Raw genomic sequence first — 7,235 nt, 5'->3', positions numbered from 1 at the left:
CCTTACTTGATCAGCCTATGAAAACAGCCGGTGCCTCTGAAATCTTTCTGTTGTGTTTATTTGATGTGTATACATGTTATACAAGTCACTAAAGATTAAATCGCAGGGAGTTGTTTCAAGATACAAATTCCACCCCCAGCTATGGGGTAACTGTGGCTTCCATTCAATGCCATAATGAGTGCCTACTATGTGCAAAAAGGAGGCTTTCCTGGGCTCCTGTCCAAGGCAATTATTATCCCTCATTTTCCAGTACCACCTACATCGGGAGCTGTAGGATAATCGGCAAAGAAACCAAGTGTTCTGGGAAGTTTAGCTCAAAAGGAACCAAAGGAATGAGGAAGTGGAAGGAAAAGGTGTTTGCACTGGGGAGGAGGAACTGGTGGTGTTTAACTGTTCCTTTTGTGCAGGAGTCCCGCTGAAATGAGTGTTAATGATTCTATTTCTAGTCTTGTTAGGAGTAATCAAGCTCTTCAAAGATTCTTGAAACAACAGCACTCTCTAAATACACATTGTTTTTTCCTTTACTTGCACGTTAATCCTTCCATCTCTGCCTAAACCAGCTGCAAAGAGAAACTTACAATCATTCCAATAGATTTCTGTGGGGACAGTGATGAGGGAAAGATATGAAGTCAGTTGTGTCAAGAGTTCTAGGAATCTTTCTTCTTAGGGGTCCAAAAGGTTTTTAAATGTACATTTCATTAAAATGTGGTTAAAACATGAAAAGAAATTTAATTTAATGTTCAAGTCTGCTACTTTGACAACTATGAACAAGGGGGCATTTTTTTTTCCACAAGTAAATACTAGATATGCAATGAGAAGTTAAGAGAAAAAAGTTGAGAGGTAGAGAAAGAGACAATATGGGAAATGCAGAGAAAAAAGCAGGGGATGGAATTCATCATAAAAAAGCTAAATTTTCTATAGATGGGGAGAGAAAGAGAGTAACGGTGGAGGAGAAAGACCAACTTCTTATTAAAGAGAGACTAAGAGTTAGAAGAGAGAGAAAATAAGGGGGGAAAGAGGTGCCACATGCACGTTAAACTTGAGAAGAAATTACATCTGGAGTCTTCATGGGTAGAGTGGAGACCTACTGCTTTAAGCTCCTCACTTTCTCCTTTTTAAAACTCCAGAGGCTCTGATCCGAATGGATTGATAGCAATCCAACCAGGGGGAGGGCTTGTTCTGTGTCTCTATGGCATTGTGTGTGTGTGCTCAGATGCTGAGCCATGTCTGACTCTTTGCGACCCCATGGACTGTAGCCCACTGGGCTCCTCTGTCCATGGGATTCTCCAGACAAGAATACTGGAGTGGGTTGCCATGTCCTTCTCCAGGGGTTCTTCCTGACCCAGGGATGTGGGTCTCTTGAGTCTCTCGCACTGGCACTACCCGGGGAGCCCTGCGATGGCCTTACTCAGAAAAGTATTATTTCATGTATTGACGGGGACGCAGCTCTCCTGTGTTGACTGGTGATGGACTCTGGGATATTGGTGATCAGCTCAATCTTCTTCCTGTGCCTTATATTAAAAAGGGGGCAAGACCCTAAAGCTTGAGATTTAATTTGGGCATTTTAAAGCATTTTTCAGCAGAGATAAAAGTCTTCCTTGCTATCAGGAAAAATTACACTGAGGTGATGCAAATAACTGCATCCGAGTCAGCACATATTTTTTGAAGAACTGTGGTGTGCCAAGTACTGCATTTGTCTCTTCACACATAGATCAAGTCATCTAATCTTCAAAACAATCCAATCAAGTCGCTATTATGATCTTTATTCGCTTGGCAAGGAGACTGAGGCTTGGTGAGCTTATATGTGATTTTTTCCAAGGACCTACAGGTGCTAAGTAGCGGGATTGGTTTAGTGCCCAGCACCAAAGCCCAAGTGCTTCCCGCCAGCACAACTTTACCAGCCTCTTGGAACTGCCCGCAATCCACCCGACAGAGAATCTGGCCCGAGGACCCACAAACCAGGGGATCCTCAGGGAACAGACTTCTGGCAATGTCTGGTGACATTTCTGGTGTCACAACTGTCTGGGGGATGCTACTGGCATCTAGAGGCCAGGTATGCTACTGAACATCAATGTTCAAGAAAGCGCCCACCACAAAGAACTATCTGATCCCAAATGTCCATAGTGCCAAGAAGAGAAACCCTGCGGAAAATAGAAGGCCCTAGTCAGAGCTGCTCTCCTACAAGAACATCTACAAGGATACTCAGTCAGACAGCACAATTTTTAATACTTCAAACATTTTAGAGGCCTCTCGGGGCAAAAAAAAAAACAAAACAAAAGTGGGAAAGTTGCCTTTTTTACTCTGGTTCTTGGATAAACACAAGATTTAGTTTTGCAAACCCCAATCAGTTCCTTTGCTATAACACAACGTATTAGGAGGAAAATAGAAAACGCTGACCAAAACATTGCTGGAACTTTTCGTTTTGGGCTGCAATATATTCATCTTCTGCCTAAAACCCTGCAACAGTGACTTGATTGTTCTTCCTGTCTCTATTCTGGCTTCCCTTGACTCTCCCCCTACCCATCCTCTTTCTAAAACTCAGGTAAGGCCATGCCACTGCTAAGCCCTTATGAAGGCTTCTTCTCACCCCTACAACCAAAGTGGTTCATCATGCCCAGCCTGGCCCTTGGGGCTACTGTGGTTCTCTCCCATCTGACTTCTCCAGCTTTATTCCCAACATCTTCGTTTCCAAGTGTTCTTTATATTCCAACCAAGCTATAACACTTGCTGCTATGAATTGGTGGTGGTCAGAATCATAACCTCCATTTTCTCACCTCTGTCATTTTGCTAAAGCAATTCCTTTTTCTTGAAATTCACTTTGGTTTGTCAGTCATGGCCAGCTCCTACCTCAAGGTACAGTTCAAATGCCACCCATTCATCAAGCTGTTATTTCACTTCTGATACTACAAGCAAATTCTTTCACCAGTGAAATCCCATAGTCTTTTCTCAGGACCTCCAAATGGGTATGTGTGTGCGTAAATGCAGATTACACGTGAAATAAATATATATACACATATATATTATACTATGTGTATTATGTCATATAGTACTGCTGCTAAGTTACTTCAGTCGTGTCCGACTCTGTGTGACCCCATGGACAGCAGCCCACCAGGCTCCCCCATCCCTGGGATTCTCAAGGCAAGAACACTGGAGTGGGTTGCCATTTATTTCTCTGATGTGTGAAAGTGAAAAGTGAAAGTAAAGTTGCTCAGTCGTGTCCGACTCATAGCGACCCGATGGACTGCCGCCCACCAGGCTCCTCCGTCCATGGGATCTTCCAGGCAAGAGTACTGGAGCGGGCTCCCATTGCCTTCTCCACATATAGCACTAGGCTGGTACAAAAGTAAGTGCAGTTTTGGACTGTGAATTTTAACTCATTATAACTAGGTTCATAACTAGGTTCAAATATATCTTTATTAATCAAAATAGGAACCATTACAATCAACACATTTTTGCCAGTGAGAAATAAGTTTGTTTATGCCTGTAGCATAAAAATCTGTGCTTTGGGATTCAACAAACTCTTGGAAAGCATTTTCTGCTTCCTACTGGTTGTGGAAGTGTTGTCCCTGCAAAACGTTGCTGAGATGCTTGAAGAAGTGGTAATCAGTTGGTGTGAGGTCAGGAGAATATAGCAGATAAGGCCAAACTTCATAGCTCAACTCGTTTAATTTCTGCAGTATTGGTTGGGTGATGTGCAGTGGAGCGCTGTCATGGTGAAGAACTGGACCCATTCTGTTGACCCACACCAGCTGCAGGCATTGCAGCTTCCAGCGCGTCTCACTGATTTGCTGAGCACACTTCTCAGATGGAATGGTTTTGCTGGCATTTAGGAAACTATAGTGGATCAGATTGGCAGCAGACCACCAAATAGTGACTATGACCATTTTTTGGTGCAAGTTTGGCTTTGAGAAGTGCTTTGGAACTTCTTTTTGGTCCAACCACTGAGCTGGTTGTCGCTGCTGGTTATATAAAATATGCTTTTCATTGCATGTCACAATCTGATCGAGAAATGGTTCATTGTTTTAGCACAGAATAAAGAGATGACACTTCAAAACAACAGTGTTTTTGATTTTTGGTCAGCTTACGAGGCTGACCCACTTATGGAGCTTCTCCACCTTTCAATTTGCTTCAAATGCTGAATGACCATAGAATGATTAATGTTGAGTTCTTTGGCAACTTCTTGTGTAATTGTAAGAGAATCAGCTCCGATGATTGCTCTCAGGTGGTGGTTGTCAATTTCCAATGGCTGGCCACTAGGCTTTTCATCTTTCATCTTTGTCTTCTTTGCAAAACTTCTTCAACCACTACTTCCCTATACATTTATTAGCAGTTCCTGGGCCAAGTGTGTTGTTTATGTTGCAAGTTGTCTCTGCTTCTCTATGACCATTTTGAACTCAAATAAAAAAAACCACTTGAATTTGCTTTTTATATAACATTATTTTTATAAAAAGTGAAAAAAAAATTGAAGTCACTCAGTCGGGTCCAACTCTCTGCAACACCATGGACTGTAGCCCACCAGGCTTCTTGGTCCATGGGATTTCCCAGGCATGAATACTGGAGTGGGTTGCCATTTCCTTCTCCAGGGGATCTTCCCAATCCAGGGATTGAACCCAAGGCTCCCGCATTGTAGGCAGACGCTTTACAGTCTGAGCTACCATAGTCTAAAGTAAATATAAAATAAATAGAAAGTAATGTCATTAACAAAAAAAAAAACAAGAAATGCTCTTTAAAATGATATAAAACATGATGACACTTATTTAAAAATGTATTCCAATATCAAACAGTAAATTTCAACAATGAAAAATTGCAATTACTTTTGTACCAACCTAATATATATACAATAGATATAGAATATTCAAACAGTATATCATGTATACTCTTATAGTAATTAAAATACTTTTGGGTACTGATGCAATAATATCTATATAACTCAATAGAAGAGAACAGAGAACCTAGGAATGAACTCAAGTGCCTAATTTAGTATGAATTCAGTATATAATAAAAGAGCATTTTAAATCAGCAACTAACTATCCTTTAAATATATATACATAGCACTTTATACCATATAATATTTCAAGAAAAATTCAGATGGGCTAAAAACCCAAATCTTAAAAAAAAATACTATAATACTATTATAATATGTTCTTAGGGTAGGTAAACCTTAAACAATACACAAGAAAGACAAAAGGAAAAAAAAAAGAAATATAACTTAAATTTTAAAATTTATGACTGGAAAAAGTCAGCCTGAGCAAGTTTAAAAGATAGACGATATCAGTTCAGCTCATTTCAGTCGCTCAGTTGTGTCCGAATCTTTGTGACCCCATGGACTGCAGCACGCCAGGCTTCCCTGTCCGTCACCAACTCCTGGAGCTTGCTCAAACTCATGTCCATTGAGTCAGTGATGCCATCCAACCATCTCATCCCCTGTCATCCCCTTTTCCTCATGCCTTCAATCTTTCCAAGCATCAGGGTCTTTTCTAATAGAAGATACACTGGGAAAAAATATTTGCTATATAGGAGACAAAGACTTATCACAAATAACATGTAAAGAGCTTCAATACATCCATGAATTAAAAATGACCCAGTAAAATTAATAAATAAATGGCCTCAGAAAGCAGTTCACTAACTAGAAAATACAAATGGCCACTGAACACAAGAAAAGATAGTGAAGCTCACAGGAAATCAGCAAAACATAAAGCTGTTTTCCACATCCCATTTTCAGTCCATATAGTTTGTAAAACATGAAAAGTTTAATAATATCAAGTTATGGTGAGGATATGGAGAAGGAGTACCTCTCATATACTATGGGTCGAAATATAATCGATAAGTTTATTTTCAAAAATAATTTATTAACTGAAATGTAAAATGTGTAAATTTTTTGGCATAGCAATTCCATTCTAGGAGTGGATCTTTCTGAAATATGCATACATGTACAAAAGAGTGGAAACTTAAATTGGGTCTAAGGGGAGATGGTTAAGTAAATGATGGCATATATATACTATGGAATACTATGCAGCCATCAAAAGGAACAAGGCAGAGATATAAACATGGGCAAAAAAGTTGTCTCAGTCATATTCTGCACTGAAATAGCAAAGTATGTTTGCGGATAAGGGGATAGATATTTTCAACTTTCTGGAAGAGTGTATATCAATGGTTAATTTTGGGGTGGGACTTGGGATTAGCGAGAGAAGAAAGATTCTTCACTTTTTATTTTGACCTTTCATCTTTATTTTTATTGCTTTATGGCTTGATGACAGAGGATGAGATGGTTGGATGGCATCACTGACTCAATGGACATGAGTCTGAGCAAGCTCCCAGAGTTGGTGATGGACAGGGAAGCCTGGCATGCTGCAGTCCATGGGGTTGCAAAGAGTTGGACATGACTGAGCTACTAAAATGAAACTGATGACTTTATTTTTTTTAAAAAAAGAGAGCATCATTGGTGATTTTGTAAATTATAAAACCAATATTTAAAAGGATAACTGTTAATTTGTTAAGTACCTAGTTTCAAAGCACTGTGAAAATTGTCTATCATCCCATTCAACTCATGAGCAACCCACTAAAGGTATGCAATAAATCACAGATCAAGAAACTGAGTCTCAGAAAGTTGAGACATTTACTCTCTGAAATTATGAAGAGTAGACTGTGGAAGAAGGTTAGAACAAGAACTGCCTAATGGCAAGGCCAGCATTCTTGACTGCAAGAGAGGAGGAGAATATCAGGGAATGAAGGTACGTTGGCAGCAGGCTCTGCAAGAGATGCGCTTGAGAAGACAAACTGGTCACGGCTGGGCAAACCAGGGAGAGCTACAGGTGCCAATCTTAGAAAACACTGAAAGGACATGTTACAATGGGAGCCCTGTCCAGTGAGACTCATTTTATTTTAGTGACCATACTGTGGGAAAGGCAGAGGCTGGGCAGTTGTAAAGGCACAGGGTCAGAGCTCAGAGCACTGTCATCTGATGGAAGAAGGAGTTCATTTGTTCTGAAAAATCCTGTGGGAGAAGGGGAAAGATAGAAATGGACAAATTTGCTATATGACTCAGGGAACTCAAACGGGGACTCTGTAAAAACCTAGAGGGGTGGGAAAAGGTGATTCATGTTGATGTGTGGCAGAAACCAAAGCGATACTGTAGAACAATTATCCTTCAACTAAAAAAAAGGAATACATGTAAATATACATTTTTTAATATCCAGAAGATTCTGAAGGAAAAGTTAAAATGCTGGGCTGACCAG

This window comes from Odocoileus virginianus, chromosome 31 (genome assembly GCF_023699985.2).
Source record: "Odocoileus virginianus isolate 20LAN1187 ecotype Illinois chromosome 31, Ovbor_1.2, whole genome shotgun sequence".
Classification (NCBI taxonomy): domain Eukaryota; kingdom Metazoa; phylum Chordata; class Mammalia; order Artiodactyla; family Cervidae; genus Odocoileus; species Odocoileus virginianus.
The sequence above is the reverse complement of the archived record's forward strand: the minus strand, read 5'-3'. Positions refer to the sequence as shown.